Source organism: Pseudorasbora parva, chromosome 22, assembly GCF_024679245.1.
Source record: "Pseudorasbora parva isolate DD20220531a chromosome 22, ASM2467924v1, whole genome shotgun sequence".
Lineage (NCBI taxonomy): Eukaryota > Metazoa > Chordata > Actinopteri > Cypriniformes > Gobionidae > Pseudorasbora > Pseudorasbora parva.
Window position 1 is genome coordinate 2439534 of NC_090193.1, and position 24516 is coordinate 2464049.

The following is a 24516-nucleotide window of genomic DNA, read 5'->3' on the forward strand; positions in this document are numbered from 1 at the left end:
AAAAAGTAACTCTTTGAAGTATTTTTTCATTTCCTCTATGTCTGCTTCCGGCTCTTCTTGCACTTTTTTCTGCTCTTCCAGAAAATGCACACTCCTCCAAACAGGTTCCTTGTCCTCTTCCTCAGACACTTCAGAGTCACACACTTCACTGAAACAGTAACAGAGATGGCCATGAATTGTAATGTTGTCAGAAGCAGAATCTTCACTGTGCATGTGCAATATATATATATACACTGTAAAAAATAAAGGCAAATTTTGAACTTTGGCAGTACAATCAATTTGGATGTTTACGTTATTTCAACTTAAATTATGTTAAACTGACTTTAAAAAAATGAGTTACATCTTGTATAACTAATAAAACAAAAAGTTTAACATTCCTTAACTTATTTTGATGAGTTAAAACAATGTAAAAACATATGTGGTCATAACTTATTGAACATATAATTTTGAAAAAAAAAGTGTATATATATGCTAGGGCTGTGCAATATATCGAAATTATCGAAATATTGCAAATGTACATATCGCAATATGCATATTGCAATGGCACGTAATATCTGAAAGATTTTAATAGGCTTCTTCAACATTGTTATTTCCAGATAACAACCGCTCATCCGGGTACTATGAGTTTTCTTGACCGGCACTACTTCTATGCTTAACGCTGGCGCCATCTTGTGGCTTAAACAGCAATGGCTACAATGGAAGACTTCAAGGCAGGTTTCCTTTATAAAGTTTTTAATATAGATATTTTTCTTACACAAACGCATCGATTCGAATCAGAAGGCTCTATTAACCCATCGGAGTCGTGTGGAGCACGTTATTTGACAGACAGCTGCATTTTTTATGGACTTCAAAAACAACTACAACTACTGCTGGGATTAACGTTAGCCTGGACTTTTTAAATATAACTCTGATTGTATTTGTCTGACAGAAGAATGCCATAAACACCTATAATGACTTGAGGGTGAGTAAATCATAGGCTTGGTTTCATTTTTGGGTGAACTAACCCTTTCAGCATTCATTTTAACATTTAGCAGCAATAGATAAAGGCTTAAAGCAGTTGGAACTGTTTTTCTTCGCGGAAGCTTTGCGTAAGAGCTAATAAAATATTTAATCTCAAGACAATATTTTGTGTCTAATAATTATTTATTTGAGACTAGTAGCCGTGTAATAAGCGGGATAATGTCCACCCAGCCGGTTGTTATCTCAGAATAAACCCCTTCAGAGTGATGCTCCGCGTCGCCTCGGGGTCCTGATCACTCTGTCGGGGTTTATTCTGCGATAACAACCGGCTGGGTGGACATTATCCCTTACTTATCTGTCAACACACTTGATGAGTATTCATGTAAACTCAGTCGGTTATGCTTTAAGTGAACGATATCAGAAAGAAGCTGAATGTGTGTCAAAGAGTTTTTGGTATCTAAATATTTGCATTATATTTTTTGCTTGTTGACATTGATGTTAAAATGATTTTTGCTAAACCGCTGCTGGTCACTTTCAGCAGTTGTAGCGATGCTTTCTTGTCCCAGAAAGAATGTGAAACACACAAATAATATCATTCTCAGTTTTTAAATACTTTTTAAAATATAATTTAAATAGATTTTACACACTAATAGCAATATCGTATTGCATATCGAATATTGCATTATTTAATAAGATATCGCATTTTTCTTCAATATCGCACAGCCCTAACATATGCAAAAACAAATCCTGAACTCTGAAACATGACGAAATGAAATAAATCAGTGGGCCCTGTTTTAACGACCTGAAGCCCAGTTGTGTTTGCCCCATTGTGGATTCACTATTTACACGTAAACGGAAAGACTGAACGCTTATATTAATATCATTATATTAAATGACACAGAAATACTGCACTGTTGACTTCAGAGCAGGTGTGTGTTGGTCAATGATCAGTGGTTTTCAGTTCCTCACAATAGCAACGCTCCAACAATGCTCCTGGACACTCCTGGTCTAGACCAGACGCTCATGGGGGAAATTATATCATAGAAGAAAATTAATTTGAATCATTATGTATGAGAGTTTAACACATATTTTCCAAATGAAATAATATTATACATACAGAGAAGCATAATGGCCCGTCCATGACCTTAGAGGTCACTGTCCAGCTAAATGTCTAAATATAATGGCCTAGGCGTTAGGATGATGAAACGGGGTTATTTGTGTATGTGCTCGCAACTTTTACCACGTGAGTGGAAATTACAGAAGCAGCTAGTGCTGAGCTTGGAGGTCAGGGGAGGGTTAGGAATGGAAAAGAGTGTGTGTGCAAGAAAACAAATCTTAATAAAGACAATTGGCTAAGGTTGGTCATGTAGTGGAGTAAAAAGTACGATATTTGTCTTTCAAATGTAGTGGAGTAAAAGTCATAACTTTCCAGAAAAAATAATACTCCAGTAAAGTACAGATACTCAAAAAGTAAACTTAAGTACAGTACTCAAGTAAATGTGCTTAGTTACTGTCCACCTCTGTCAAAGACATTAGTTTATCAGTTAATCTGAGTAAGAATGAAATCAAGAGTATTATTAAGAAAAGGTTGAAGGAAAGATGGCAAAAACAATGGGATCACGAGAAGAAAGGTTGATGGTTTTACAGGATTCAAAGGAAAGGAGAAGAGATGAGAAGTGCAGGGAAAAACAGAAGAGAAGAGATAATAATATAAGTCTAAATAGTACACTTTATAAAGTGAATAAACATGATACAGGAAAATGTGAATTTTGTGGGCAGAAGAAACAGTGGAACATACTGTCAGAAATATGAGACTGAAAGAAGGGTTTACAAAATCTAGAAAGAATAAAAATGTGATTTATATTAGGAGATATTTTACAAAATAACTCAGGAAATGAATGTTATAATTTTCTTTTTCAATATCTAAAAGTGGCTAATTTATGGACTCGAATATAAGGGAGGACGTGTCATTTTGTTCCACACTCCACACCAGTCGGTGGCGGTAAAACACAATTTCGTTGTTTGTCAACCGCCAAAAAAATTGAAGAAAAAGAAGAAGAAGAAGAAGAAGAAGAAGAAGAAGAAGAAGACGACGACGTGGTAGGTTCAGTTTGAGAAACCACATGCTATCTGTTCTCCTTAATACTCCTGGTTTGAGAAACTTTGGGTTCGCTGCTCAACCAGGATTTTTGTTACCTGCCCTTGAGTGCTGGATTGGGAATTTGCTTTGGTGCAGCAGCCCAAGGATTTTATTCCTACCCTCACGGGTTACAACCAGAAGGATAAATATTTCCTTTCATCGATACCTTTTTGCAGATGAGACTGTTCCTTCTAAAGACTGTTCGCTTTGACAAGCCCCATTATTCTTCAACTGTATGGGACGTTTCACATGCATCCATCTACAGCATTATTTGTGTGTGATTTATCTAATGTTTGAGTGGTTATCAGCTTTGATGGTTTACGGGTGAATTGTTTCACCAGAAGATTCAATATATGCTGCAAAAGATTTTCCTTTTGTTGTCTTTTGTTGATGTATGCATACCCTGAACACTGTATCAAAAAGGGTAGTGTGCAAAATTGATTTCCCGTCATTTTCTTTAGCAGGCCTGGTTTGCAATAGCCTGGACTGTTATAACGTGGAGCTGGACGTGAACATGAGAACCGGGTCGAGCTGAAACCAGCAGAACATGATAGGGCCCAGTGTCTGGCAGCCCGAGCTATAAACGGAAACAAATCAACATTTAACAAAGATGTACACATACCTCTCTTTTGAACGGAGTCTGGGATCAGCCTCACGACTGGCCCGATCATTTTTTGCCTTCTGTCCACTTTCGGATGCGGCACTTTTCTCCAGATATTTATGCTGGGCCACTTTCATATGCGGTGGATACAGATTCTACACACAAATGAAAAACTTAATGCACACACTTTACAAGCAGTAGATATTTCATACGAGACCCTGGAGCATGAAAACAGTCCAGCGTCTCACGGGTTTATCTGTGGCACACTGCAAAAATTGCTTTTCTTACTCAGTATTTTTGTCGTTTCTTGTCTAAATATCTAAAAATTCTTACAGTAAGAAACATTTACTAGAGAAGTAAAAATTATCTTGTTTTGGGAAAAAATAACTCAAAATGAAGAGAGTTTTTGCTTAAAATAAGCAAAATAATGTTGATTTAAGATTATTTTTCTCACCCCATTGGCAGATTATTTCTCTTATTTTAAGCAAAAACTCTCTTCATTTTGAGTTATTTTTTCCCAAAACAAGACAATAACTTTTGCTTGTCTAGTAAATACTTCTTGTTTTAAGTATTTTTAGATGTTTGGACTAGAAACAAGACAAAAATACTGAGTAAGAAAAGCATTTTTTGCAGTGCAATATCCAACAATTCATTGTATGGATCCATTTTTCGTTTATGCCAAAATTCATTATGATATCAAGATCATGTTCCATGAAGACATTTTGTAAAATTGTATTATTAGTAATAATGTATCATAGTAATAATATTGCTACGGACTTCATTTGGACAAATTTAAAGGAGATTATCTCAGATTTTCATCTTGGCCAAATATTCATTATATAACAATATCAATGGAAAGCTTATTTCAATTTCATTAGGACTGGTTTTGTGATTCAGGGTCACATTTAAAAAAAAAATTCATATTCATTTCACAATCAGAATATATAAAATTCACTTACTTGATAGTGGAATAGCTTTAAAGCACCGTACTTTGATGGGTCTGGATGCTGTCCTGCATAAAACATCACATTTATTTCATGTTAATATGATTCTCATGAAGGAACTTATGCTTAACGTCACTTCATACTCAAGTGATATGTTTTGAATTCAAACGCTACAAACCGGTTTTGTAAGTGCCAAAGATGGGAGGAAGCATGACAGACTCCAGCGGATTGAGCTCCTGTTGATGATAAATGAGGATACACACATTAAGACTAATACAGGGCTTTCATGAAGGAACATTTCAGATCTTTTGAAGAGTAAAAGAAGAGTTAAGAGTTAAGTAACTGAAATGTAAAATGAAGGGAACACAACATCAGTGTGATCTCTAAATGTAGATGTTTAAGGAGAAACACTTCAGAGTTTGAGATATCGATCGCTTTTTAATTCATTTTACTAAAAACAAACTTGAATGGTTTTGTTCAGAACCACTACAATAAGGAAATAACTTCTACTGCTCCTTCTGATCACACTGCAGAAAGGGATTTCTCTTTTTCCAGCACAAATATCTAAATGCAGAAGAGTGTGTGTGTGTGTGTGTGTGTGTGTGTGTGTGTGTGTGTGTGTGTGTGTGTGTGTGTGTGTGTGTGTGTGTGTGTGTGTAGGCTGTGGGCACTTATGTACAAATTCAATGGATGTAATTCCTGCTCTCAATTAAATATTTTTAGTTTGTCCAATGAGTTAATTTTGCATTTTATTTCTAAATTTTATTTTTAAATTTTATTTTTTAAAGGCAAATTAAGTTGATAACAGTGTTCACCTTACATAATAAACTTTTATAAACTTAACATAACAATTAAGTAAACGGCACATATACATATTATAACAGTGACAAATCCAAATGATTTGTATTTACTCAAAGAAATTGTGCCAGCTTTACTTGAATTTTTTTGTTCATATAACTAGATTGTTATTTGTAAAAAATGCTCAGTATAGTTGTGAGCAACCTCGTACCACATATTCTCGAAAGTAAATCCAACAAGTCATTTTTTTGAGTGTACCTTTTGGGTTTTGTACCTTAGGGAACCGCCCCAGTGACAGCAATGTACCTTTTTTTCTGACAGTTCATCCCTAAAATGTATCTTGATTTAAACTTGTTTAGATATTTGTATTGGACAGGACATAAATACTGAGGAAGACAATCAGTTTTGCAGTGCACACAACATTTAATCCCATGACTTTATGAATGTAAGACTTTCAGCTCTGATTTAACATCATTTTAAGACTCACACAAGCCTTGGACATATAAGCGCAGGCTTAATATTAATAATAACCCATGATGGTTGAAAAAACAACATATTCAATAGTATGATAGCCTTCTTACCTTCACCACCAGAATCTTTTCCAGGTTAGTTTTAGGTGGTGGTTGTGGCCGCAGTCCAGGCTTGTCTGGGGTCCACACTGGCTGTTTGCTCTGAGCAGGCCTAAGTCTGCGAAATTTATACATTCTTAACTTTGTAATCACAACTTGGCAAAAAGTCTCAATCAGATGCTGATAGGAAGTCCGACACTGATCAGTGGCTGCAGATGCAGAAGCGCGTCCGCTCTTTAAGCCTCCAGCGCTGTGATGTCACTGATGGAACGCGCTCCTGTGATGTCACTGCAGGAGATTGTTTTGATTTAAAAACTGTTAATAAAGATGAATGAGTGCATGAGGCGTCGTTTATAGCCCAGCGCAGGGGTTTACAAACGTTACCATGCCAACGACCCTCAAATATGATGCACCTTTATGGGGGACCCCCTTAAATCCATCTATATATTTATCTACTTAAACTCAAGACCATTTTTTGGGGATTTCCGACTGGATTTGGCCGACCCAAATTGAAAAGCTTCCCATACACACACACAGTGGTCTAGGTTCAAACTTTTGGTGTCATTTTAAAGGAGACCCTTTGAAGTTACATAAAACACTGCTAAAAGTCATAAACATGTAAGGAAATGTTGACCCTGCAGACAGTTTGGGCTGTTTCCACTAAATTACAGAATACACCCCCCCCCCCCCCCCCCCCTAAAGTGTCTGCAGGGTCCTATAGACAGCAGTGGTTCTCAACCTTTTTTCAGTGACGTACCCCCTGTGAAATATGTTTTCAGCCAAGTACCCCCTAACCAGCGAAAAGTATTTTTGGTTTTTAAAACAAAGACCTAAAACAGAGCACTGCTATCAGTGTCTGGTTTATTACACAGATAAACACACAACATTTAAACATGTGAAAAAAATTTACTATTTCGAACATTTTAGATGATGATAATCCATGATTAAATTTATTGAAAATATTTATCATCACTAAATTTAGTGATTCAAACTAATGTAGTGAAAAGAGTGACCATAGTTCTGAGATGGAAACCGGGGACATTTCCTATTGCAGTGGTCAAAATATCACTAAAATCTCATTTGTTGTTAAAATTATTTTTTTAATGTTTTTTTGTTGTTGTGGAGTCCCTATATTATCATTAACATTAATAATCATTATGATTTATTTTGATTATTAGAATATTTGGTCTGGATTTAAAACAATAAAAAACATTTAAAACAAACAAAACAATGAAACCAGTTAAGCTATTAACCATTGTGAATAAGCAGTTTAAAACAATATTGTAACATGACTTAACAAAAATAAAAAAATGATAAATAAAACTATTCAAAAATATTGTAATGTTGTATAATTGTATTTAAGTTTAGGCTATACTATATAAATTACTGTTTTACTAATTCTTAGTATCCTTAATTGGTCATGTTATTTTGCATTTTAGGCTTATTTTAGGTAGAAAGTATATGTATTCTGCACATGTACTGTATTTAAGTTATATTTCAGAGGTAGGATAATCACTGCGTTGTGATTGTGGAACTTTTCGGGCAAATCAATGAACACCTTTTTGAGGCTCTGTTATAAAGTACATACAAACAATATTACTTTACATTAAAAGCCAATAGTTAGTATGTTACTACCTTGAAAGCGAAAACGAAGTTTCTTGTGATATTTGATGATAATGCCGTTCTGTCTGCTCTCGACGTTCTTCATGAAGTCGTAGCCGCACACGCGACCAAGCAAAGTCAGCGTAGCTCACAGCGCCACCTGCTGGTGAAAATGATCACTAAACTCTTGCTCCTGAAACCAGCAGCTGTGAGAGGCCGTTTCAGCATAAAAACATTCCAGGGTTACTCGTCGTAATTATATTTTTACTAGTAACAATTCAATTATAGAGCTCTTTAATTCAATTTTTACTAGTAACAATTATGATTATAGAGCTCTCTAATTCATTTATTACTAGTCATATGTCTCCATTGACTTCCATTCATTTTTAATTATAGAGCTCTGTAATTCAATTGTTACTAGTAATAAATCATTTGAAGAGCTCTGTAATTCAATTGTTACTAGTAATAAATCATTTGAAGAGCTCTGTAATTCAATTGTTACTAGTAACAATTGAATTAGAGAGCTCTAGGTCTAGGCCACATTATTTTATTAAAGGGTTAGCTCACCCAAAAAAATGTATTCTGTTAATTACTCACCTTAATGTTCTAAACCTGCAACCAGTGATGCCAGTAACGCGTTACTCTAATCTGACTACTTTTCTCCAGTAACGAGTAATCTAACGCGTTACTATTTCCAAACCAGTAATCAGATTAAAGTTACTTATCCAAGTCACTGTGAGTTACTATTTTAGTCATTTTCCTTAGTAAAAACCGACAGCTTATCAAAATTCTCAGCCCGAGTTCGGCTGAAGCCTGTTTTTTATTTTTATTTTATTATTTTTTTACATTGTTGCAGCTTGGACTAAACCACTCGGATTGGTTAATTTGGATTGGTTTTTGATCTCTTTATTAATTTTTGAAGCGTCAAAGTGGTAATTGCGTGGACTGCAAGTGGAGGGACAGAAAGTGCTTAACTTAAAAGTATTTTTGAGTTTGGAATGACATGACGGTGAGAAATTACAACAATTTTACACTTTTGGGTCAACTAAACCGTGAACTATTTGCAGTTTATTATCTTGAATTAACACAGAAGTGATTGATGTGTCATCATGAATCAATACACTCAATCAATCACCCAAGACACGTAAATTCCAGGTCTAAACAAAGGCAGATATCGTGTGGTTGCCCAGTAATGTGTTAATATTTCATGTTCATTTGTCATGTGTAAAAATTTGAACTGCACATAGAATAATATATAACGACACTTACGATTCTGGATTCATCTTCAGCGTTCTGTTGCTTTCCTGAAGGGCTTCCATCCCTCAGAAGAACAGTGTCATCAGACTCAGTTTGCCATCTCACCAGAGGAGCTTCCTTCACTTGACACTGCAGGGGTCTGGGTCAAGTCTATTGAAAAGGGATTTAAAATATTTCCAAAATTCAGTAATGCACTACAATTTAAATGAGTGAAATATTTTGTAATTACCCTTAATTTTGATTATGCTGAGAGCTGTCTATAAGGCATGGGTGTCAAGTTGTAAAATTATTTATATTTAAGTTTAAATATTTATTTCATCTGATTATTAAATAAACTTATATAATTTAAATGATTATTGTGAGTAATAGGGGATCTTAAAATGAACTTGGTGTACTACATTAGATTAAGACATGTTTAGAATTGATTTCACCATTATTAACTAATGGTATTTTTAATGGGAACAGAAAATAGAGATTTATATTAATAAAACAGACAGATTAAATATTTAGGACATGATTTAATCCCAAAATAGCCATGCGGTATGAATTGATAAAGACTGATTTCAAGCTGAAGTACCTGAATGCTCTGCCAGTACACAAATACATGGTAGCCTAACTGAATAGTAAAACAGGCGGACTTTCAGATTAGCCTTTACTCACTTTCACAATGTTTGAACTGAACGGTCATAAGTGAACGGCTGGCAACGTTACCGCGTTTGTTTTCTTGACGCAGATAATGACGACATGACAGACGATATTCAGTGCTAAAAGCAACGTACATATTAAGGAGTTCACACTTAAATTTAGGGCGAATAAAACGTTTTTAAACACTCCCCCTCCTCAGTCTGCAAAAAGACTGCTTTTGTTGTTTGCACTCCGCGATACCAGACACTTAAACACACTGTTAATAATGTGCATGTGTCACAAAAACGTTATTCTTTACGCGTTAATGTACTACCCAGATAGCACACATACGTCTGGCTGACGTCGGCCCCAGAGCGGACGTCGGCCTCCAAATCATAACATCGAATAAGTATCGGCCAGGCATAGGCGAATAGCGCTTAATTTCCAGCTCGTCGGCTTTGGGTCGGCCCAATATACTGGAGACCGATGCTGTGTTTATCGGTTGTTTGCTCATGATGCCCATTCATCTCTTTGCCACCAACCCGAGAGAAGACGAAGCGACGCGACGCCATCTGTGGGTTTTAGGTAAATTTTCACTTTCAACAGAAGAGGAAAAGCCAGCAAACTATAACACTATAGAGAGACGGCTGCGGGCTGGTTTTGTCCCTGGCCATAATCTACTACATATTGTGTATTAACCACAGTATGCAAACAATACCTTTCTATAATGAAGCGCCAATGCGACTTGAAAACAACGTTCTAATGCACTGCAGACGGCGAGCGCACATCACTCGTCACTTCAATCGGAGGCGTGCATTAATTATTCTTAACTCTGACATGCTCATTCCGAAAATATTGCCAACGATCTATCAGGTAATAATGTCATGCACATAATGTCAGCGCAGCTAACTATGGCAGCTGGTTTAGTCAAAATATTATCAGTACTTTTGCAGTTGGTTCTGTTCGAGGCCGGATCACGTTCTCACCACCAGCTAACCGCTCCAGAGTTCGTTTGAAAGCGCACCGAGACCAGCTCTTCAAGGAGGTCTCAGTACGCTTGTTTGGTCCGCTTTTTGTGCGCACCCGAGTGCGATTGCTGCTTTCACCAAACGAACCTGACCAAACGAACCGCACCAAAGAGGAAAACGAACTCTAGTACGATTCAACTGAACTAAATGAGGCAGGTGTGAAAGCACCCTTAAAGCAGCACTAGGTAACTTTTCAACCTTCATAATATATTTTTTTAAGACTCTTGTGATGATAAATCGACTTACAATAGGTTGAATGACACGTCTGCCATAGCCTGATGGGGTCTGTATCGTTTTTAATCGTACTTTTAAACTTTGGGTTTCGGGTAATAACCCGAGAACAAAAAGAACTACAAAATTCGACTGCTTTACGGCATATACGTCACTTCCACCAACACACACACTTCCTTAAATTCGGACGTGCGAGCCCAACTTTGTTCGTCGGATAATATAGTCATGTCCGAAGCAGCAGAGACAAATAAGAAAGAAAAGGTTTTGTTGGAGGAACGCAATAAGAGGAAACGAAAAAGTGATGGGATTAAAGGCCGATGCTGTCCTGCTTGTTACGGTGAGCTACCACTCAAACATTGAACTGAAGTAACATATAGATTCTGTAAAACGGTAACCAATAGACTACTATAATGACGCTGGCTTGTAAACGTGAGCATCGTGATTATTTGCCGTTTGAAAAAAATAAAACCCATGAAATTATATTCATATGTCATGCTGAAACATGCCACTGACTGTAACGTTACCTGGGATGAAGACATTTCACACGCGACGGCAGAAGAACTCTGAACTCCTCCTGCAGTGTTCAGGTTAGCTGTTAGTGCTGCACCGACCCGCGGCGCCACTTTTATGAAGTTATTTGGCCCGCACCGCACCACTGTATATATTTTTACAGCGACCATTAAATAGACATACGGGGTCCGCGGGTTATGAGACGACCCGCGTATCACTAGTTCAGGGCTATCATGGTTGTCATGTCAACAAATGCATGCGCGATGGCATCCCCTGTTGTAGGATGACAGCTCTTACGACAGTAGTTGAGGACATTATTTTTTCCAAACTGTAGGGGGACCCCGAGAGCAAAAGTAGCCAAGTGCGGCTTTCAAGTCAGAGAGAATTTTTTTTTTAGAAGTTGCAAACTTTTCTTTCTCTTACAAAGAACACAACAGTTAAACCTTTTCAAATTATTTTCTGGTGGTGCACAAGTCCTATTCTACAAATTAACAAATGATAAAAACATGAAAAAACATGATATGACTTCATGCTCTGCAGAGTCTCTATATAAACATGAATTCAACATTTAAAAACAGTATATTCAAAATATTTAAAAAAAAATCTACTTGACTTTAATACAAAGGTTTTTCGTCAATGTAATGTAAAGTGTAGTGTGACCGTAATGAGGTGAACACAGGTATCAAACACATCTTTGTCACATGGGTAGTCTTTGAAAACGCATTCCTCCAGACACACTTCAACTTCTTGTGGGCCAACAGGGTGTAAGTAATCTTGTGCGCCATATAGCTGATGTACTGCATACATAATAGTTGGGCGACCATTTGGAGATCGAGAATTATGTACTGGTCGTATTCTGTGATTGTTCCATGATGATGCCACTTGATTCAGTTCCTCCTGAAAAATGAAATTAAAGGGATAGTTCACCCCAAAATGAAAATTCTGTCATTTACTCACCCTCAAGTTGTTCCACACCGGTATGAGTTTCTTTGTTCTGGTGAACACAAAATAAGATATTTTGAAGAATGTTTGTAGCTAAGTAGATATCAAACATTGAGATACCATAGTATTTTTTTCAATACTATTTGGAGGTCAAAGGGGAAAATACTGTTTGGTTACCAACATTCTTCAGAACATCTTCCTCTATGTTCAACAAAAGAAAGAAACTCACACACACACATTATATATATATATATATATATATATATATATATATATATATATATATATATATATATATATAAAATATGCTTAAAGGAACAACATGAGGGGAGTATGATGACAAAATGTTCATATTGGGTGAACAATCCCTTTAAATAGCTATAAATAAACAAAATAAAACATGTGACTTACCTGTATTAAATTTTGAAAACAAAACTGAATCAAACATTTGTCCAGGAAAGTGGCAGCATAATGTCCATCCTCTTTTAGATTGTCGAACAGATTCATCCAAAACTGGATGCACTGACGTCTAAGTGTAAGCCACCATCTCTCAATCCGTTGATTGCTTGTGCTTGGACCAGAACTGACGCAAGCAGAGTCAGGCTGCGTTCCATGATGCAGAAATTTCTGCATCTCTGCAACATTGACGTTCTCCGTGCCGAGATCCAATCTCACCATATTAGGTCAGCCTTCCGCCTCTATGACAGCTGTCATAAAGTACCCTGCAATAACCCGAGGATCACTGTTTGTTCTGTATGCTTCAAGCCACATTATTTTCCTTGAAAATCCGTCTATGCACCCACTTATACCAATTCCGTATGGCTTTAATTTATCTTATCCATCGATATGCCACACATAATTAGGTCCACGGCTGAAATACACTCGGCGGCGAAGTCGATTTCTAGACCTCAGGTCAACTCCCTCGCCGTCTAGCAACCGTAAAATCACCCGCACTGTCTCTCTGTCAGTAATAATTCCATTGAGCCAGCATTTCTGATGCATCCACCTGTAACCATGTAACTGCCCCGATGTTTGTAGTTGTTGCTGAATGAAAGTTGCCACATCAGCTTCATCAGTTTTGTTCTTCCTCCTCCAAAGCTGGTGTTTGTTTAAAAGTCACTCAAGAGTGCGATTGCTAATTCTGACTCCATGTACATCTTTCAGAAGAGTTAGTATTTCACGATTTGTTAGTCCTCATCTGAAATACTGCTCTATTTGCTTAAAATCCATGGATCACGCAGAGGCCCACTGTTTGCAAGAATCAGGATCAGCGCGCACAGTGCATTATAACGACAAAGTTTCTCATTATTACGAGATGTTAAGTCATTATTTCGAGAAAGTTTCTCATTATTACGAGATGTTAAGTCATTATTTCGAGAAAGTTTCTCATTATTACAAGATGTTAAGTCATTATTTCGAGATGTTAAGTCATTATTTCGAGATGTTAAGTCATTATTACGAGATGTTAAGTCATTATTTCGAGATGTTAAGTAATTATTTCGAGATGTTAAGTCATTATTTCGAGATGTTAAGTCATTATTTCGAGAAAGTTTCTCATTATTACGAGATGTTAAGTCATTATTTCGAGAAAGTTTCTCATTATTTCGAGATGTTAAGTCATTATTTCGAGATGTTAAGTCATTATTTCGAGATGTTAAGTCATTATTTCGAGATGTTAAGTCAATATTTCGAGATGTTAAGTCATTATTTCGAGATGTTAAGTCATTATTTCGAGAAAGTTTCTCATTATTTCGAGATGTTAAGTCATTATTTCGAGAAAGTTTCTCATTATTTCGAGAAAGTTTTTCATTATTTCGAGATGTTAAGTCATTATTTCGAGATGTTAAGTCATTATTACGAGATGTTAAGTCATTATTTCGAGATGTTAAGTCATTATTTCGAGAAAGTTTCTCATTATTACGAGATGTTAAGTCATTATTTCGAGAAAGTTTCTCATTATTACGAGATGTTAAGTCATTATTTCGAGAAAGTTTTTCATTATTTCGAGATGTTAAGTCATTATTTCGAGATGTTAAGTCATTATTTAGAGAAAGTTTTTCATTATTTCGAGATGTTAAGTCATTATTTCGAGAAAGTTTCTCATTATTACGAGATGTTAAGTCATTATTTCGAGAAAGTTTCTCATTATTACAAGATGTTAAGTCATTATTTCGAGATGTTAAGTCATTATTTCGAGATGTTAAGTCATTATTACGAGATGTTAAGTCATTATTTCGAGATGTTAAGTAATTATTTCGAGATGTTAAGTCATTATTTCGAGATGTTAAGTCATTATTTCGAGAAAGTTTCTCATTATTACGAGATGTTAAGTCATTATTTCGAGAAAGTTTCTCATTATTTCGAGATGTTAAGTCATTATTTCGAGATGTTAAGTCATTATTTCGAGATGTTAAGTCATTATTTCGAGATGTTAAGTCATTATTTCGAGATGTTAAGTCAATATTTCGAGATGTTAAGTCATTATTTCGAGATGTTAAGTCATTATTTCGAGAAAGTTTCTCATTATTTCGAGATGTTAAGTCATTATTTCGAGAAAGTTTCTCATTATTTCGAGAAAGTTTTTCATTATTTCGAGATGTTAAGTCATTATTTCGAGATGTTAAGTCATTATTTCGAGATGTTAAGTCATTATTTCGAGATGTTAAGTCATTATTTCGAGAAAGTTTCTCATTATTACGAGATGTTAAGTCATTATTTCGAGAAAGTTTCTCATTATTACGAGATGTTAAGTCATTATTTCGAGAAAGTTTTTCATTATTTCGAGATGTTAAGTCATTATTTCGAGATGTTAAGTCATTATTACGAGATGTTAAGTCATTATTTCGAGATGTTAAGTCATTATTTCGAGATGTTAAGTCATTATTTCGAGATGTTAAGTCATTATTTCGAGAAAGTTTCTCATTATTACGAGATGTTAAGTCATTATTTCGAGAAAGTTTCTCATTATTTTGAGATGTTAAGTCATTATTTCGAGATGTTAAGTCATTATTTCGAGATGTTAAGTCATTATTTTGAGATGTTAAGTCATTATTTCGAGATGTTAAGTCATTATTTCGAGATGTTAAGTCAATATTTCGAGATGTTAAGTCATTATTTCGAGATGTTAAGTCATTATTTCGAGAAAATTTCTCATTATTTCGAGATGTTAAGTCATTATTTTGAGATGTTAAGTCATTATTTCGAGATGTTAAGTCATTATTTCGAGATGTTAAGTCATTATTTCGAGAAAGTTTCTCATTATTTCGAGAAAGTTTTTCATTATTTCGAGATGTTAAGTCATTATTACGAGATGTTAAGTCATTATTTCGAGATGTTAAGTCATTATTTCGAGATGTTAAGTCATTATTTCGAGATGTTAAGTCATTATTTCGAGATGTTAAGTCATTATTTCGAGAAAGTTTCTCATTATTTCGAGATGTTAAGTCATTATTTCGAGAAAGTTTCGCATTATTACGAGATGTTAAGTCATTATTACGAGATGTTAAGTCATTATTTCGAGAAAGTTTCTCATTATTTCGAGATGTTAAGTCATTATTTCGAGATGTTAAGTCATTATTTCGAGAAAGTTTCTCATTATTTCGAGATGTTAAGTCAATATTTCGAGATGTTAAGTCATTATTTCGAGATGTTAAGTCATTATTTCGAGAAAGTTTCTCATTATTTCGAGATGTTAAGTCATTATTTCGAGATGTTAAGTCATTATTTCGAGAAAGTTTCGCATTATTACGAGATGTTAAGTCATTATTACGAGATGTTAAGTCATTATTTCGAGAAAGTTTCTCATTATTTCGAGATGTTAAGTCATTATTACGAGATGTTAAGTCATTATTACGAGATGTTAAGTCATTATTACGAGATGTTAAGTCATTATTACGAGATGTTAAGTCATTATTTCGAGAAAGTTTCTCATTATTTCGAGATGTTAAGTCATTATTTCGAGATGTTAAGTCATTATTTCGAGAAAGTTTCTCATTATTTCGAGATGTTAAGTCAATATTTCGAGATGTTAAGTCATTATTTCGAGATGTTAAGTCATTATTTTGAGAAAGTTTCTCATTATTTCGAGATGTTAAGTCAATATTTCGAGATGTTAAGTCATTATTTCGAGATGTTAAGTCATTATTTCGAGAAAGTTTCGCATTATTACGAGATGTTAAGTCATTATTTCGAGAAAGTTTCGCATTATTACGAGATGTTAAGTCATTATTACGAGATGTTAAGTCATTATTTCGAGAAAGTTTCTCATTATTTCGAGATGTTAAGTCAATATTTCGAGATGTTAAGTCATTATTACGAGATGTTAAGTCATTATTTCGAGAAAGTTTCTCATTATTTCGAGATGTTAAGTCATTATTACGAGATGTTAAGTCATTATTACGAGATGTTAAGTCATTATTACGAGATGTTAAGTCATTATTTCGAGATGTTAAGTCATTATTTCGAGATGTTAAGTCATTATTTCGAGAAAGTTTCTCATTATTTCGAGATGTTAAGTCATTATTTCGAGATGTTAAGTCATTATTTCGAGAAAGTTTCTCATTATTTCGAGATGTTAAGTCAATATTTCGAGATGTTAAGTCATTATTTCGAGATGTTAAGTCATTATTTCGAGAAAGTTTCTCATTATTTCGAGATGTTAAGTCAATATTTCGAGATGTTAAGTCATTATTTCGAGATGTTAAGTCATTATTTCGAGAAAGTTTCGCATTATTACGAGATGTTAAGTCATTATTTCGAGAAAGTTTCTCATTATTTCGAGAAAGTTTCTCATTATTTCGAGATGTTAAGTCATTATTTCGAGAAAGTTTCTCATTATTTCGAGATGTTAAGTCATTATTTCGAGAACGTTTCTCATTATTACGAGATGTTAAGTCAATATTTCGAGAAAGTTTCTCATTATTTCGAGATGTTAAGTCATTATTTCGAGAAAGTTTCTCATTATTTCGAGATGTTAAGTCATTATTACGAGATGTTAAGTCATTATTTCGAGAAAGTTTCTCATTATTTCGAGATGTTAAGTCATTATTACGAGATGTTAAGTCATTATTTCGAGAAAGTTTCTCATTATTACGAGATGTTAAGTCATTATTTCGAGATGTTAAGTCATTATTTCGAGAAAGTTTCTCATTATTACAAGATGTTAAGTCATTATTTCGAGAAAGTTTCTCATTATTACGAGATGTTAAGTCATTATTACAAGATGTTAAGTCATTATTTCGAGAAAGTTTCTCATTATTTCGAGATGTTAAGTCATTATTTCGAGATGTTAAGTCATTATTTCGAGATGTTAAGTCATTATTTCGAGATGTTAATTCATTATTTTGAGAAAGTTTCTCATTATTACGAGATGTTAAGTCATTATTTCGAGATGTTAAGTCATTATTTCGAAATGTTAAGTCATTATTTCGAGATGTTAAGTCATTATTTCGAGATGTTAAGTCATTATTTCGAAATACTAAGTCATTATTTCGAGATGTTAAGTCATTATTACGAGATGTTAAGTCATTATTTCGAGATGTTAAGTCATTATTTCGAGATGTTAAGTCATTACTTCGAGATGTTAAGTCATTACTTCGAGATGTTAAGTCATTATTTCGAGATGTTAAGTCATTATTTCGAAATGTTAAGTCATTATTTCGAGATGTTAATTCATTATTTCGAGAAAGTTTCTCATTATTTCGAGATGTTAAGTCAATATTTCGAGATGTTAAGTCATTATTTCGAGATGTTAAGTCATTATTTCGAGAAAGTTTCTCATTATTTCGAGATGTTAAGTCAATATTTCGAGATGTTAAGTCATTATTTCGAGATGTTAAGTCATTATTTCGAGAAAGTTTCGCATTATTACGAGATGTTAAGTCATTATTTCGAGAAAGTTTCTCATTATTTCGAGAAAGTTTCTCATTATTTCGAGATGTTAAGTCATTATTTCGAGAAAGTTTCTCATTATTTCGAGATGTTAAGTCAATATTTCGAGAAAGTTTCTCATTATTACGAGATGTTAAGTCATTATTTCGAGATGTTAAGTCATTATTTCGAGAAAGTTTCGCATTATTACGAGATGTTAAGTCATTATTTCGAGATGTTAAGTCATTATTTCGAGAAAGTTTCTCATTATTTCGAGAAAGTTTCTCATTATTTCGAGATGTTAAGTCATTATTTCGAGATGTTAAGTCATTATTTCGAGATGTTAAGTCATTATTTCGAGATGTTAAGTCATTATTTCGAGAAAGTTTCTCATTATTTCGAGAAAGTTTCTCATTATTTCGAGATGTTAAGTCATTATTTCGAGATGTTAAGTCATTATTTCGAGATGTTAAGTCATTATTTCGAGAAAGTTTCTCATTATTTCGAGAAAGTTTCTCATTATTTCGAGATGTTAAGTCATTATTTCGAGAAAGTTTCTCATTATTTCGAGATGTTAAGTCAATATTTCGAGAAAGTTTCTCATTATTACGAGATGTTAAGTCATTATTTCGAGATGTTAAGTCATTATTTCGAGAAAGTTTCGCATTATTACGAGATGTTAAGTCATTATTTCGAGATGTTAAGTCATTATTTCGAGAAAGTTTCTCATTATTTCGAGAACGTTTCTCATTATTTCGAGATGTTAAGTCAATATTTCGAGAAAGTTTCTCATTATTACGAGATGTTAAGTCATTATTTCGAGATGTTAAGTCATTATTTCGAGAAAGTTTCTCATTATTTCGAGAAAGTTTCTCATTATTTCGAGATGTTAAGTCATTATTTCGAGAACGTTTCTCATTATTACGAGATGTTAAGTCAATATTTCGAGAAAGTTTCTCATTATTTCGAGATGTTAAGTCATTATTTTGAGAAAGTTTCTCATTATTTCGAGATGTTAAGTCATTATTACGAGATGTCAAGTCATTATTTCGAGAAAGTTTCTCATTATTTCGAGATGTTAAGTCATTATTACGAGATGTTAAGTCATTATTTCGAGAAAGTTTCTCATTATTACGAGATGTTAAGTCATTATTTCGAGATGTTAAGTCATTATTTCGAGAAAGTTTCTCATTATTACGAGATGTTAAGTCATTATTACGAGATGTTAAGTCATTATTTCGAGAAAGTTTCTCATTATTTCGAGATGTTAAGTCATTATTTCGAGATGTTAAGTCATTATTTCGAGAAAATTTCTCATTATTTCGAGATGTTAAGCTATTATTTTGAGATGTTAAGTCATTATTTCGAGATGTTAAGTCATTATTTCGAGAAAGTTTCTCATTATTTCGAGAAAGTTTTTCATTATTTCGAGATGTTAAGTCATTATTTCGAGATGTTAAGTCATTATTTCGAGATGTTAAGTCATTATTTCGAGAAAGTTTCTCATTATTTCGAGATGTTAAGTCAATATTTCGAGAAAGTTTCTCATTATTTCGAGATGTTAAGTCATTATTTCGAGAAAGTTTCTCATTATTTCGAGATGTTAAGTCATTATTCCGAGATGTTAAGTCATTATTTCGAGATGTTAAGTCATTATTTCGAGATGTTAAGTCAATATTTCGAGATGTTAAGTCATTATTACGAGATGTTAAGTCATTATTTCGAGATGTTAAGTCATTATTTCGAGAAAGGTTCTCATTATTTCGAGATGTTAAGTCATTATTACGAGATGTTAAGTCATTATTTCGAGATGTTAAGTCATTATTTCGAGATGTTAAGTCATTATTTTGAGATGTTAAGTCATTATTTCGAGAAAGTTTCTCATTATTACGAGATGTTAAGTCATTATTTCGAGAACGTTTCTCATTATTACGAGATGTTAAGTCATTATTTCGAGATGTTAAGTCATTATTTCGAGAAAGTTTCTCATTATTTCGAGATGTTAAGTCAATATTTCGAGATGTTAAGTCATTATTTCGAGATGTTAAGTCATTATTTCGAGAAAGTTTCGCATTATTTCGAGATGTTAAGTCAATATTTCGAGATGTTAAGTCATTATTTTGAGATGTTAAGTCATTATTTCGAGAAAGTTTCTCATTATTTCGAGATGTTAAGTCAATATTTCGAGATGTTAAGTCATTATTTCGAGATGTTAAGTCATTATTTCGAGAAAGTTTCTCATTATTTCGAGATGTTAAGTCATTATTTCGAGAAAGTTTCTCATTATTTCGAGATGTTAAGTCAATATTTCGAGATGTTAAGTCATTATTTTGAGATGTTAAGTCATTATTTCGAGAAAGTTTCTCATTATTTCGAGATGTTAAGTCAATATTTCGAGATGTTAAGTCATTATTTCGAGATGTTAAGTCAATATTTCGAGATGTTAAGTTATTATTTCGAGAAAGTTTCGCATTATTACGAGATGTTAAGTCATTATTTCGAGAAAGTTTCTCATTATTTCGAGATGTTAAGTCAATATTTCGAGATGTTAAGTCATTATTTCGAGATGTTAAGTCATTATTTCGAGAAAGTTTCGCATTATTTCGAGATGTTAAGTCATTATTACGAGATGTTAAGTCATTATTTTGAGATGTTAAGTCATTATTACGAGATGTTAAGTCATTATTACGAGATGTTAAGTCATTATTTCGAGATGTTAAGTTATTATTTCGAGAAAGTTTCGCATTATTACGAGATGTTAAGTCATTATTTCGAGAAAGTTTCTCATTATTTCGAGATGTTAAGTCATTATTACGAGATGTTAAGTCATTATTACGAGATGTTAAGTCATTATTTCGAGAAAGTTTCTCATTATTTCGAGATGTTAAGTCATTATTACGAGATGTTAAGTCATTATTACGAGATGTTAAGTCATTATTACGAGATGTTAAGTCATTATTTCGAGATGTTAAGTCATTATTTCAAGAAAGTTTCTCATTATTTCGAGATGTTAAGTCATTATTTCGAGATGTTAAGTCATTATTTCGAGAAAGTTTCTCATTATTTCGAGATGTTAAGTCAATATTTCGAGATGTTAAGTCATTATTTCGAGATGTTAAGTCATTATTTCGAGAAAGTTTCTCATTATTTCGAGATATTAAGTCAATATTTCGAGATGTTAAGTCATTATTTCGAGATGTTAAGTTATTATTTCGAGAAAGTTTCGCATTATTACGAGATGTTAAGTCATTATTTCGAGAAAGTTTCTCATTATTTCGAGAAAGTTTCTCATTATTTCGAGATGTTAAGTCATTATTTCGAGAAAGTTTCTCATTATTTCGAGATGTTAAGTCATTATTTCGAGAACGTTTCTCATTATTACGAGATGTTAAGTCAATATTTCGAGAAAGTTTCTCATTATTTCGAGATGTTAAGTCAATATTTCGAGAAAGTTTCTCATTATTTCGAGATGTTAAGTCATTATTTCGAGAAAGTTTCTCATTATTTCGAGATGTTAAGTCATTATTTCGAGAAAGTTTCTCATTATTTCGAGATGTTAAGTCATTATTACGAGATGTTAAGTCAATATTTCGAGAAAGTTTCTCATTATTTCGAGAAAGTTTCTCATTATTTCGAGATGTTAAGTCATTATTTCGAGAAAGTTTCTCATTATTTCGAGATGTTAAGTCAATATTTCGAGAAAGTTTCTCATTATTTCGAGATGTTAAGTCATTATTTCGAGAAAGTTTCTCATTATTTCGAGATGTTAAGTCATTATTTCGAGAAAGTTTCTCATTATTTCGAGATGTTAAGTCATTATTACGAGATGTTAAGTCATTATTTCGAGAAAGTTTCTCATTATTACGAGATGTTAAGTCATTATTTCGAGATGTTAAGTCATTATTTCGAGAAAGTTTCTCATTATTACGAGATGTTAAGTCATTATTTCGAGAAAGTTTCTCATTATTACGAGATGTTAAGTCATTATTACAAGATGTTAAGTCATTATTTCGAGAAAGTTTCTCATTATTTCGAGATGTTAAGTCATTATTTCGAGATGTTAAGTCATTATTTCGAGATGTTAAGTCATTATTTCGAGATGTTAATTCATTATTTTGAGAAAGTTTCTCATTATTACGAGATGTTAAGTCATTATTTCGAGATGTTAAGTCATTATTTCGAAATGTTAAGTCATTATTTCGAGATGTTAAGTCATTATTTCGAGATGTTAAGTCATTATTTCGAAATGTTAAGTCATTATTTCGAGATGTTAAGTCATTATTACGAGATGTTAAGTCATTATTTCGAGATGTTAAGTCATTATTTCGAGATGTTAAGTCATTACTTCGAGATGTTAAGTCATTACTTCGAGATGTTAAGTCATTATTTCGAGATGTTAAGTCATTATTTCGAAATGTTAAGTCATTATTTCGAGATGTTAATTCATTATTTCGAGAAAGTTTCTCATTAAGTCAATATTTCGAGAAAGTTTGTCATTATTTCGAGATGTTAAGTCATTATTTTGAGATGTTAAGTCAATATTTAGAGAAAGTTTCTCATTATTTCGAGATGTTAAGTCATTATTTCGAGATGTTCAGTCATTATTTCGAGATGTTAAGTCAATATTTCGAGATGTTAAGTCATTATTTCGAGATGTTAAGTCATTATTTCGAGATGTTAAGTCATTATTTTGAGATGTTAAGTCAATATTTCGAGATGTTAAGTCATTATTACGAGATGTTAAGTCATTATTTCGAGAAAGTTTCTCATTATTTCGAGATGTTAAGTCAATATTTCGAGAAAGTTTCTCATTATTTCGAGATGCTAAGTCAATATTTCGAGAAAGTTTCTCATTATTTCGAGATGTTAAGTTAATATTTCGAGAAAGTTTCTCATTATTTCGAGATGTTAAGTTATTATTTCGAGAAAGTTTCTCATTATTTCGAGATGTTAAGTCATTATTTCGAGATGTTAAGTCAATATTTCGAGAAAGTTTGTCATTATTTCGAGATGTTAAGTCATTATTTCGAGATGTTAAGTCAATATTTCGAGAAAGTTTCTCATTATTTCGAGATGTTAAGTCATTATTTCGAGATGTTAAGTCATTATTTCGAGATGTTAAGTCATTATTTCGAGATGTTAAGTCATTATTTCGAGAAAGTTTCTCATTATTTCGAGATGTTAAGTCATTATTTCGAGATTTTAAGTCATTATTTCGAGAAAGTTTCTCATTATTTCGAGATGTTAAGTCATTATTTTGAGATGTTAAGTCAATATTTCGAGAAAGTTTCTCATTATTTCGAGATGTTAAGTCATTATTTCGAGATGTTAAGTCATTATTTCGAGATGTTAAGTCAATATTTCGAGAAAGTTTGTCATTATTTCGAGATGTTAAGTCATTATTTCGAGATGTTAAGTCATTATTTTGAGATGTTAAGTCATTATTACGAGATGTTAAGTCATTATTTCGAGATGTTAAGTCATTATTTCGAGATGTTAAGTCATTATTTCGAGAAAGTTTCTCATTATTTCGAGATGTTAAGTCATTATTACGAGATGTTAAGTCAATATTTCGAGATGTTAATTCATTATTACGAGATGTTAAGTCAATATTTCGAGATGTTAAGTCATTATTTTGAGATGTTAAGTCATTATTACGAGATGTTAAGTCATTATTTCGAGAAAGTTTCTCATTATTTCGAGATGTTAAGTCATTATTTCGAGAAAGTTTCTCATTATATCGAGAAAAAGTTTCTCATTATTTCGAGATGTTGAGTCATTATTTCGAGAAAGTTTCTCATTATTTCGAGATGTTAAGTTAAAATTTCGAGAAAGTTTCTCATTATTTCGAGATGTTAAGTTATTATTTCGAGAAAGTTTCTCATTATTTCGAGATGTTAAGTCATTATTTCGAGATGTTAAGTCATTATTTCGAGATGTTAAGTCAATATTTCGAGAAAGTTTGTCATTATTTCGAGATGTTAAGTCAATATTTCGAGAAAGTTTGTCATTATTTCGAGATGTTAAGTCATTATTTTGAGATGTTAAGTCAATATTTCGAGAAAGTTTCTCATTATTTTGAGATGTTAAGTCATTATTTCGAGATGTTCAGTCATTATTTCGAGATGTTAAGTCAATATTTCGAGATGTTAAGTCATTATTTCGAGATGTTAAGTCATTATTTCGAGATGTTAAGTCATTATTTTGAGATGTTAAGTCAATATTTCGAGATGTTAAGTCATTATTACGAGATGTTAAGTCATTATTTCGAGAAAGTTTCTCATTATTTCGAGATGTTAAGTCAATATTTCGAGAAAGTTTCTCATTATTTCGAGATGCTAAGTCAATATTTCGAGAAAGTTTCTCATTATTTCGAGATGTTAAGTTAATATTTCGAGAAAGTTTCTCATTATTTCGAGATGTTAAGTTAATATTTCGAGAA